At 40.4% G+C, this 13111-nt stretch overlaps 1 protein-coding gene across 1 annotated transcript in view; it reads left to right on the top strand.

Moving 5' to 3' along the window:
- The window catches only part of LOC122798635 (zinc transporter ZIP4-like), a 457341-nt gene that overhangs the window by 221373 nt on the left and 222857 nt on the right, over positions 1–13111 (top strand). The gene's annotated exons all lie outside the window — the stretch shown is intronic.

Raw genomic sequence — 13111 nt, forward strand, 5'->3', positions numbered from 1 at the left:
GATGTAGTGAAATTCAAGCAAATATGAATCTGACAATAGAAGACCAAGTAACTGACTGAAACACAACTTATTCTGCTAACAGAACACTTGGACAAGTATTATTTTCAAAGTTTAAGTAGAATTTTGAAATACTGTGTGGAATTTTAATGAAGTGCACAAACAGAAACAAATCTGGATGAATTGCAACATATTGCATCACAACTAAAACATTTTATGACATCCCATGCAGACAAAACTTGAAGGTGTGTGACTGAAATAGTAAGCGATATCTGACCCTTGGTGGAATTTTGCAGTCAAATTTCATGATTTTGCAGCAAAACCCAGTGATACAAAAGGATAGATCTGACCCCAAGAAGGTGGGGTGGGTGAAGGCATAATGCGTTGTTGGTGGGTTTTACTGATAGTAAGAAGGAGATTGGTACTCATAGTGAAAATATGAGCCATTAACAAGCTTCATCCTGTAGTCCTTGGTTTGAGTCCCTCAGTCTCCATTTACTTAATACGGGTGACTCTCTGCAAGTCACTTAACTACACAGTGCCTCTCAAGCTGTTCCTGAAAAACATATACTATACATGATCCAAGAATAGCCAGCTGGCTCACAGATAGGACTCAGGAAGTTAGGACTGGTGAGATCACCTCCTCAAAGAGGCCATTCACCTGTGGAGTCCCATAAGACTGTGCTGGGACCGCTCCTTTTTGGCATCTACTTCTTAGAAGTTAAGGCTAATGACAAAGGATCTGGCTGATCTAGTTTGCAGATGATTGGAAACTAGGAGCAGTCATAAAATCCCCCAAGACACTAACATCTTACAAAAGGGTTTAACATGAACAAATGACTGGTGCCAAAGCTGCTGCTTAAAACTCAATGCCAAGAAATCTATTATAGCGCCTTTTGGGAAATTGGACACCCTACTAAACTACTTCATCAATAAAACACCCCTAAGCGTCGACCCACTAGTAAGGGATCTGGGAACACATGTAGACAGTAACCTGGCCTTTGACCAACATATATCCAGGGTAGTAAGCTCCAATTCAGTTCCATTCATAACAAAGGAACATATACTACAGTTAACACAGGATAATGCCCCTGCATATTATAGATGAATGCACCTCCAAGGACCTCCAGGCGTTTCTGCAGTTACCTCCTAATGACACCTCTAGGAGTCAAATATTGCTTGTTCATATTTGCATTAATAATTCCAAAACTGTGCTACATAGAATGTATCAGAAGATTTCACCTTATAGCATACATGATGTCAAACACAACTGTACTGATATTTGACCTCTGTTTAATGCAGCTAAAGAGATACTGAATATTATTTGTATACTATTTATTTGTATTGTAATAATTTTTCATATTTCTCTAAATATCTCAACATTCATGGAACACAGAACTGCATAGCCTCATATAAAAGCTCACTGATGAATGAAAAAAATTCTGCTGGCAGTATGTGTCTTGCTTGAATGGTTACTGAGATATCATAAGCTGTATATACAGCATTACAAAATTAATATTCACTGCCTTTATTTTGGCTTATAAAATCCACGTTAAAGCATCATACTGAATGAATGCCACCAGCATAAAGATTGATTTATCCTGAAGAGTTTGCCATTTACAGTTTTCTAGTAACACTTATGGTTCCAGAGATATGCATATTTGTTTGAAATATAAGGTGACCAACTCCATTTTTAAAGGCTCAAGCAACACCCACTGGGAGTTAAAAGTACCCACTCAAAAGAGCTGTATTTAAGAGAATGAGTTAACCCATGGTTCTCTCAAAATAGCTGTGTAGTAATAGAATATCTGAAAAGTTTCTACCCCTCTTGTATGAGATACAGGCTGGAAGGAAATTAACAGAATGTACTGGGTCATCTCTTCCAATAGTCCATTCTACTCAAGTTTGCATGAAATCATTCATTTCAGTATCAAAACATTTGCATGGATTTCTCCTATTTTTCTAGGTTGCACCAGTATTCATCAGCATATCAAATAGCTCCTCTTATCCTACCATATATTCTCTGATAAGTTTGAGCAACAAATTGTCATGTCCTTACTAAGGGAGAAAAGCAACAATATTCTGTGCTCCACAGGAAACTATTCTCCCTCTGGCTGCAGATTTTCTTTGTCCAAATAAATGGCCAAAAAGACAGTGCCAGAAGCTCTATGAAAGCATGTAGTCCAGCTGTACTATGCTGCATTCCTGTGTCAGGCACTGCCAGCTCATTCATGAGATCATGCACTCCAGGGACACTGTAACAACTTGTCTTATAAGGTCTATGCAGTGTAAAAAAGTGGTAACTGCTTTGTTTTTCCTGTACCTCTTGGTCCTTGTCTCAAAACCATGGACAAACAGTTCTAAGTCCAACTCATGTAGTCTCTGAGGACTAATACTGAATCCATCCATAATACCTTTTTTCCAATTTTTGCACATGGGGTTGAGGGTGTCATCTCAACAGTGACAATCACTTAGAGCCAATGTTTACACTGCAGGGTGGCCAGCCCTCCTGCAGTAGTTCTTCCACACCACTCACTCACATACACACTCACACCTATGACCAATTTAGGGTGTCCAATCCACCTACTGGATGTCTTCAGAATGTGAGGAAACCAGAGTACCCAGAGGAACCTCACACAAACATAGTGAATACATGCAGACTCCTTAAAAAAGGCACTCCAGCAAGGAATTGAACCAGGTCCTGTCTAGTTGTGAGGTGACAACACTATCCGCTCTTCCACTGTGCCACCCCCCTATAAAATCTGACTTCCATCTATTGATTTTAAGGTCCCAAAAAGTAAAGGTACTGCATCTCCCTTATAGCTCGCAGTGTTGAAAGATTACCACATCAGGAAAGTTAAATATAGCCAAGGGAAATGCTGCATCTAGCGTACTCTCTGGTATGCAATGATCCTTGGAAGGGCATAAACGAGGCAAAAGTCTGAGGTGTCTGACCCTACACACAAGGCAAGAATCCAAGCAGACCCTTAAGATAAGAAGCCCACAGCAGTATGGGGAAACTGTAATTAAGACTCCCTGATTTTCTCTCATCTGCTTCTGGATTTGGCTCATAGCTAATTCATCCCATCAGTAGGAGTATTGGACTCTGAAGCTATATGGTAGGAATAATGCATCTATGCTATCATTAAAGCATATATATCTAAGAAATGGACAAGAATTCATTGTTTACATATGGAGGCAGTTCATTCATCAGTGTAGAATGTTTATCTAAGCCTGTCTGCCTGCCTTGAATGTTGTGGTAGTACCACTAGTGGTATGAAACACATCAGTGTGGAATGTTTAAGCCTGCCTTGACTGCTGTGGTAGTACAATTAGTGGTATGTAACACATCAGTGTAGAATGTTTATCTAAGCCTGCCTGCCTTGATTGTCATGGTGCTACAACTAGAGGTATGAAACAGTGGCTGCATGTACTGCAGCCTGAGCCATATCAATGGAAAGATGTGGCTGAAATGCTCATGCAACCTCCTCCGTTCATAGCAAGGCAGTAATGATGCTCTTCAGTGCTCATGTTTTCTTCTCCTTTTCAGTTGCAGTCCTGAAATGGATATTGATACAGCCCAGAAGGTTTTGCCTATCAGATGCTTTCAAACTTCCTCCTGTTGTTATGGGTTTGAATTCCTTTGTTTCCAACTGCTTGCTGCCATTTTTCAGCAAGTTACATAATTAAATACGGGCTGAAAAGGGGTACCTGTGCCTGCTATCTAGACTCATTTATGAATAAATTAAATAAATAAACCATGATGTTCCTCAGGAATATGTTGAATCATATAATAGGAAGAATTTTCATCTGGTAGAAATTCCATAGAGCATCTGATCCATGTGAATTTCATTCTCTTCTTGAGCCTGTTGCAACCACTTTCTGTCTGACACATTGTTAAAATGAATGGATTGATTGCAGACTGTGTGAGCAGCAGAATAAGTCTTGTACATGATAGTCCTGACTGACGCAGATATTCAGCAGCAAGTCAAAGTTGTGTGCAAAACATAGTATGTTTGTCAGTTCCCATGGCTAAAAGGCTTTTATTTTGCCCACATCACATAAACACTGCAAGTCCTGCTTAAACTGAATGGGAACGTATAATTCAGAAATCTTGTTCTGAAGCTTTTAAAGACATTCAGCTTGGTGCTTTTTTTTCAGAATCAGACACATAAAACTCTCAATGTCCCACATGCTCCCAGTACAGACAGCATTGCATCTAGAAGCAGACAGTGGTACAACTGCCATGGTTAATAGGGAAAAGTGAGATAGTGGTACAGTCCTATGAAGCATGGACAGAAAAAGACCAAGAAATTGAAGTGCAAATGTAGCAGAGCTAGGTGGGGTGTTAGTGATGCTTCGAGCACAGAAAGTGATAGCATGAATGGTAATGGTTGCTAGTATTTCAGTAGAGCAATGCAGCGTGGAGGCTACTGGGTGTTACTTCAGCTGCACTGCAGTTCAGAGCGTTGTGAGGCTTGTGGTTGTGATAGAAGCTCAGTGGTCATATTTATGAAGCATTTGAATCAGCACAGAGAATCCTGCACCCTTGCAAACTTAACTGATATACAGAGACGGTTTTGCTTTATATGATGCCCTTCCTGCCCTTTGCACTTGTGTGTGGACAGTGTGAGCAGGTTTCCTGGATTGTGCTACCCCCATACAAATGAAGGCAGCAGAGCTGCAGAGGAGTGCAGCCCGTTGTACAGAGGCTTACAGAAGAGGTTTTGAGAACTGGAGTCTGGAAATAGCCCATTCCAATTTCCAGAGATACAATGTTAGGTACTAAGTCCCTAACCCTCTGTCCTAATTATCCATGTTTTGTGACTGCAAAGTCCCTACTGTCTAGTATTCCAATCACAGACCAGCAACTGAGCAGCTTCTTCCACACATTTACTTTTTTGAGGAACCAGCAATGGCTACATTCCTCTTTTTTACTGATTTGGCCAGAACAAAGAGAAAATTACAGTCAGCTGCCTGTCGGGTGCCAGGATCTGCCACATAATGCATGCACTCAAGTCACTCCACAACCAGTACAAACACAACTCTGTCATTGTCCATGTTGGAGTTAATGACTTGAGACGTACCTCCCTGGACTACATGAAAAGAGACATGGAAGAGCTCTCGAATCATGTGGCCCAGGCAGGTATGACCCTAGCCCTGAGTAGCATCCTGCCTTTGCCCAGAATGATACCATAGTACAAAATGATTGACTTCAACAATTGGCTAAGCTTCTGCTGTCATTCAAAGGGGATCCAGTATCTGTCTGTCTGGAATGACATGATCGACAAACCACGATGCTTTGCCAGAGATGGTCTGCAACTGTCACCCCTGGGATTCAGGTTATGGGCTAAGGCTCTTGCCACCCCTATAGTGCCTTTTTTTTAGGCAAGGCTCAAAGGACAAAACCACCACTGTAACAGGTACAAGCATGCAAAATCTGAAGGTAATGCTACTCAATGCTAGAAGTCTAAACCTGAAAATGCACTCTCTCGAGGCACTCCTAAAAATGGAGAACATCGATATCTGTGCAGTAACTGAGACCTGGTTTAAGGCTCCAGAGAGCACCCCTGCAATACCAGGTGACAACTCTTGCCACACTTTTTGGCCACTAAACCAAGACCAAAACATTAAAGGTGGAGGAGTGTCCATATTCGCCAAGGATATTCACACCTTCAGGCTAGTTGAACAACACAATGCATCCGAAATTCTCCAGGTGCAACTAACACTAGGTAAGACTGCAAACCAAATTTTAGCTTGGTACAGATCCCCCACCATGCCCCAAGATTCTCACTAAAACTTTCTAAACATACCCGAAAATATTAAGATACAACCAAACACCCTAATACTGGGTGATTTAAACTACCCTGCCATTAACTGGGAAAACTACTCGTGTACCAACACCTTTGCCCAACGGTTCTTGGAATTCATAAATTTCAACTCCCTGGATCAACCAATCTGTAGTCCCACCAGGGGCTCCAGTATCCTTGACCTGGTCATTACCAACATGGGAAATCGATGGTCCACACCAGTGGTCACCCCTTTGTTAGTTAGGTCTGACCATAAGCTAATTACCTTTGACATCCACATCTCACACCCACCTCCTAGTAAGGAAACATCCGTAAAAAAATTCTCCAAGGCCAACTTCATGCTACTCAGGTCAGAAGTAACAAATGTCATGACACCCATGCAGATGGGAACTGAAAAATCGACTGCCAAATCCTAAACTAAAGCACTCGTGCATGAATTGTGCCATCCCAAATAGAACCAAGATGCTGTCCCCCAAAAATATGAAGCCAGTCTGGTGGTCCCCTGTCATAAACAAACTATACAACAGAAGGAAGAAACTGTTGCAGAAAAGAGGAAAATCCCATGATGAAAAAAACTCCCTTACCAGCCTCAGTAAGAAGCTGAGATCCCTCATAAAATCCTCCAAAGCTAGTTACGGAAATAAAATTGCCAAAGATTCCAAAGACAACCACAAGGCATTCTATAGCTATGTCAAGAATGTAAATGGCAATGCTCATATCTGCTCTGAGCTACAACAGAATGGCATTAAATATACTGATCCCAAGGACATTGCCAATATCCTGGCAGATCGATTCAGTGCCAACTTCACCCCCCTCTCACCCCCTAAAGGGCCCATTTCAATACAGAAAGATTGCCAAATCCTGGTAATCACAGCCACACAGGTAAAAAATGCACTCTCCAAAGCAAAGACTACAGCATTCATGGGACCAGATGATATCCCAGGCTGTGTACTACATGAACTACAAAATGAACTGGCACCTCACCTAAGTGTCATGTTTAATCATAGCCTCACCTCAGGCTTCCTACCCACTGAGTGGCACACAGCTACAGTTATCCCACTCTACAAGGGGGGATCCACCTTGGATCCTGGGAACTACTGTCCCATCAGTCTGACAAGCCTGATCTGTAAGGCCATGGAACGTATTATCATGGAACTTATAAACAAAGATATTGGCAACCTTCAAACACTGGACCCCACCCAATTTGGGTTCATGAAGGGCCGATCGTGTCTTGTGAACCTGATTGATCTCTTTGAATCAGTGTCCAGAGACGTGGACGAGGGTAAGGCAGTCCACACAGCCTATCTGGACCTTGCCAAGGCCTTTGACACCATCCCCCACTCTGGAATCATAGATAAACTTACTAAGCTGGGCATAAATCCCCATGTCACTCGATGGGTTGCCAACTGGCTTACTGACAGAACCCACATTGTAAAAGTAGCCAACTCCAAATCCAGCTCCAGACAAGTGACAAGTGGAGTACCTCAGGGTTCAGTCCTGGGACCGCTATTGTTTGGCATCTACTTCTCTGAAGTACAGGCCAACAGTGAGGGATTCTGGCTAACAATGTTTGCAGATGACTGCAAACTGGGAGCCATTACTGAATCCCCAAATGATGTGGATTTTGTACAAAAGGGCCTTACAGAAACAGATGCTTGGTGCCGGAGCCATGGGCTCAAGCTCAATGCCAAGAAGTATATAGTTATCCCCTTTGGGAAAAAACATGTACACATAAATTACCACATAGGTGGCAGTACACTAAACATTGAAAGTGTGATAAGAGTCTTGGGAACACAGGTGGACAGTGGTCTCACCTTCGATAACCACATCGCCATAACAGTCAGGAAATCCTTCTATGTGGTGCACCTCATCACTAAGGGCTTTTCATCCAGAAAAAAGGAGGTCATTGTCCCACTGTAGTCATCCCTCATTAGACCCATCATAGAGTAAAATGCCCCATTTGGTATGTACCTCACAAGACATCTGCAACAACTGGAAAGGCCACAGAAGCACCTCACTAAAAGAATCACAGGTCTAAAGCAGATGCCCTATGCTGACCGACTAAAACAACTCCAGCTGTACTATGTCACATAGTGTCTACTCAGAGGCGATCTCTGCTTAACATACAAGGCCATGTCAAACCCAGAGTTGTTGGACATGCTACACTTAAGGAAATCCCAATCCATCAGAGCCACATGATCCAGGGACCTAACCTTGTCATCACAATAAACAAAACATGCTGGAGGGATAGGTTCCTGACTCAGAGACTCCCCATACTCTGGAATAGACTGCCCATACATGTCAAGCAGAGTGCCTCCTTGGACGCCTTCAAAAGGAACCTTGACGACTGGATGGGAGATAGGAAATTTACCCCGGGGATCACGTCAGTCACCCTGCTAGACAGGGGTCCAGGGAAGTAAATATTGTGGGAAGAAATAGCCAAGGGAATTGTTATGGCTAGGCTTGTATAGGCCCTAGGGCCAATAGCCTAGTACCAACCTATGAACCTATGATAGTAATAGTCATATCCTGCTACAAGACTGATAGCCTCTATCACCCAGTTATAATCTCAAGAATTAACCCAGTTCTGCACCAAACCTACAAATCCCTCCAAATACGCCCCATTGCTCAGACAACAGCTTCTCAGTTCTTACACCTAAACTCTGGCAATCCCTTCCACCAGATCTTAATTTAAACCTACTCCAAATTTTGACCCCTACTAAAACAATTTCTCTTCAACCAAAGCACATGCGACTGCTACAGCCCTCGACACATTATCTAGCTTCACATGCCATTTCATCTGGCTCCGCAACTATCACCTCTGAGTTGATACTTTTTAATAACCCATGTTATACTCATATGTAAATATGTTCATAAGACTACCACCTAACTCTGACCATGTTGTCTCAATAAAAATCACCTATATGTTCCGTTTTTATCTTTGCACATCTATTTATGTACCTGTAACCTTGCAATTTTGTTTTTTTTTTAATACTGCTTTATACTGTACAATATTAACTACTTCTATGAAGTTCTATATTATGCTTAATGGTCCATATTGCTCCCTTCAACACTAATTATTCATGCAGTGTTGGTTCTTATAAACTGGTACCATTGCCTGTAATATTCTAAACAGACTGCTTATGTCTACATTAATTTGTAATGCAACATTTACTTGCGTTTATTTTGTGATACACTATTTATTTTACTGTAATGTGCATCTCTCTTATTTAGCATCTTTATTAACAACTTTCACACAACTCTCCCACAATGCTCTGTAATCCAGTATGCTGATGATTCTACAATAATATGCACTGCAAATTCCAGCTCTGAACTCCAGCAAATTAACCAGAATTCCCTCATCTAATGAAACTTGGATGCTTAACAATCATCTTGACCTAAATCCAAAAAACCAAACTATTAATTTTTACTCCTAGGAAAACCACTCCATTTGATTAAAAACTCTTCACTATACAGTCCCAAGACAATACCACTATAGAAGTTGTCCCACACACTAAATTACTAGGCATTATTATAGATGAAAACGTTAACTTTGACCTACACATAAAAAATAACATAAAAAAAAACACCAAAAGCTTGGTATGCTCTATAGGTACCAACACTTCCTTAGCCTCTCTACTAGACAAACCCTTGCAACTACCTTTTTATTACCCTGTCTCCTTTATGGTGCCCCTCTCCTCACTAATATTCAAAATTCTACAAAATCCAAACTTGCTATGTGTTACAACAGAATAGCAACATTTGCCACCAAGGCCAAATTTTCATCCCACCACTGTAGCTCACTGAAACAATTAGGGTGGCTGGAACTCCCCCCCCCCATCTCTCATTCACCCAACTAACTACTGTGCACAAAATAATCTACAGACCCACAGACTGTCCTGCTCTCTCAACTCTACTGATCAAATACCATCCCAGCAGGCATCTAAGATCTGAAAATCATCTACTTCTAAAAGTAGATAAGCCCACCTTACCTGCTGGTCAACTCCTCTATTTCTTCACAGTCGCCAAACTATGGAACTCACTTCCACCTTCTATAAGAAACACAGGCAGCACCACTACCTTCCAACAGATACTGAAAGATCATCTCAACTCTTCCTGGCTATGTTCCTGCTCTATAACCTAACCTCTTCACTCTCCTTATATGATTACTAAACTCCTATGTCTTTTGCTACTAGTGACTGGTGATACTTTCTTCATATTTATTTTTATCTTTACTTGTTGATACTGGTATAATAATACTGATTAATATATCTCTATTTATACCACTCTGATTGAATTCATTGAATTCTGCTTTAATGTATATTTTCTGTATATATTACTGCAATCAAACAAACTAGATTCCTGCTTTTATGTATATATTCTGTATATGTTACTATATTTACTATCTGTAACACTGTTTATTTTTTCTGTATCTCGTTCGAGCTTTTCTTGCCAGGCCTCCACTGAAAATGGGCTCTTTTAGGCCCAGTGGACTTTCCTGGTAAACAAATGCAATAAAATAAAATAAAATAATTAAATAAAATCCCAGGCTGAGAGTGGTAATGGTTAACTTTTGATCAGTGATTTACCCCGATTAACAGAACATAACACAGATAGATAAACAGGTAAATAAATAAATACAGTAGCATAAGTATAAGGGGAAACAACTGCGCATATCTGTGATCAAATAGTGAGAAAGGTAACTGTAAGCAGAGACTGCATCTTCATATACTATGAGAAAATTAACTATTGCAAACGAATGGGGACTGCATTAGAAATTAGAGACTTATGAGATCTGCAGTAAATGTGGTCAGGAACTCATAAGGATTAGATAACAAGGAAGGAGTACTCATTAGAGGTCATGCACTATCTATATACATGGAATACAAAACATGTCATAACATTATAGGTTCATAGGTTCATAGGTAGGTACTAAGCTATCGGCCCAAGGGCCTACGTAAGCCTAGCCAGCAAGTAGAAAGCCCCACTTTTGGGTTTACATATGCTATGTTTCATTTTGCATATGCTGATTTATTGATTACACTCAGTTACATGGGACTGATTTCCACTGATTCTCTGGGCTAAGATTTATCAAGATGGGTATAACTGTCTACAGCTTCTTGGTAAATCTGTCCTGCAGAGTGTACAATACTGCACTATTATGTCAAAGTGCTGTCTCCAGTCTTAATAAAGCCCACAAAAATAATGCCTTCATGCTTAATCAGGGTATGGGTTCACATGCGTTCTAAGTAAAGGCAGACATTAGATTAAATTTAGGTGAGTTTTGATTCTAAGTAAATAATGCATTGTACTCTAATATCAAAACCTGGAATCATTTCTGAGCAAGGGCTGCTGTATGGTTTTCAGTATAGCTACCATGCTCTGGAAAAAGACAAAGAAAAAAACTTGTATGTCTGAAACCACAGCCAAGCTGGGATATGGTACAGGATCTAATGAAAGGCTGCATTTCAACTTATAACCCAATAAGAAATTTGGTTTGGGGGGGATCAGATGATGGTTGATAGGACTGTTGAACATGGTTTGTATTCATGTAAAGAAAGCAGTATATTTCATTTGTGTGTATGTTTATTATTTGCATTTGCTTACCAGGAAAATAAGACCTGGCAGAAACTCCTTTTTAGTTGAAACCCGGGAGAAAAGCTCCAATAGAAATATAATACAGTTCTTACAGAAACAATTAACTTTACAGAACACATTAAGAATATATCACAACGAAGGAAAAAGTAATATATGCTATAAATATAAAAGATATACTTATAGCTTATCAGATTATTGGCAAAAGAATGACATTTTTATATTAGAGCAATGCCACTACATGTGAAGGGATGCTGTTCCTGTCGAATGTTTTAAAGAATGGATGACCAGTGAAAAATTTCAGATTTTAAGGGAAAGATACATTACATCTTATGGAATAATAATTCTGTACCTTGTATGATGGACTGGGGCCAAAAAAAAATAAAATGTCATAATTTTAAATACAAATAATTTTGAACTTGTTTTGCCAACATATCATAAAGATGACTGCTACTGTACACCAGAAAGAGAAAGAGAAAAACAGTGTAAATGTAAAACCTATGTTAGGGGTTCATCTATTACATGCTCAGTGGTACAGCAGACAGTGTTGTCACCAGATCTGGATCATGGTCAAATGGGGCCCTAGGCAAGGGAATGGATTGGGCTCCCCCATACACAGCCCCCCCAAGCCATTCCATTGTCTCATTACCTGGCTATTTCTCCCCAGTTGCCATGAACACTGTTCAAACCTGACAGTGTGCATACCATTTTTGCTTTACTTCTACCATGATTACAGATATGTGGATTTAATTTAAAACTTTTATTTCAAATTTTATACCACAAACACTGATAGACATTTGCTAAACAAAATATTACAGTCTCATAAAGTAAACTGACTTAACATTAACAGTAAACTTCTCTGCCCTTGAAACTCACATTCATTGAAACCCACATTCAAAGAAAATGAATTTAGCCAGTGGTAGACAAAGTTTATCTTTGGGCTGGTTTCAAACCATAGGCCCCTTCTGTGTGGAGTCTTCATGTCCTCCCTCTGTTTGCGTGGGTTTCCTCTGGGTGCTCCAGTTTCTTCCCACATTCCAGAGACATGCAGTAGGTGGAGTGGACACTCTAAATTGGCCATTGGAGTGAGTGTGAGTGTGTGTTGTGGAAGAACTACCATGGCAGGGCGAGCCACCTGGTAGTGTAAATCTTGGTTCTAGATGATTGTCATGGTTGAAGCGACACCCTGACCCCATGTGCAGAAATGGGAAAAAGGGGTTGTGAATGGATGGAAGGATTTTAGTGTTAAGCTATAAAGTAAGTAAATCATTACTTTTACTTCTGACATTGCTTTGTGTGTAAATGATTTTAGCTATTAACATAGGGTTCGTTACTTGTTAAGTAGTGGAGGGGGTAGTTAACTAAACTGTAATAATGAGTTGATTAATATAAAGAGGAACAACATGTGACTGTTAGAAGAGTTGAGAAACAAATTGAGTGCAAGGTTTATGCTAGTCAGTGGCGACTGGTGACTTTAAATCAAAAGGGGGCTGCAGGAGACAGCTGAATGGGTGGGGCCAATGGGGGTGTGACCAACTAGAAATGGGTGGAGATATGGTATAGTGGGATCAATGCTGGCCATGCTTACCAATTTACATGAAATAAATGTTCAGTCATTTACTCTTAGAGGGAAAAAAAAGTACATTTGCTAGCATACTTTCATTGGAATTACAAAACAGGTTCAAAGTGGTAATTTTAATCTATGCTGA

This window comes from Protopterus annectens, chromosome 3.part1 (assembly GCF_019279795.1).
Source record: "Protopterus annectens isolate FY-2018-M chromosome 3.part1, PAN1.0, whole genome shotgun sequence".
Taxonomy (NCBI): domain Eukaryota; kingdom Metazoa; phylum Chordata; order Ceratodontiformes; family Protopteridae; genus Protopterus; species Protopterus annectens.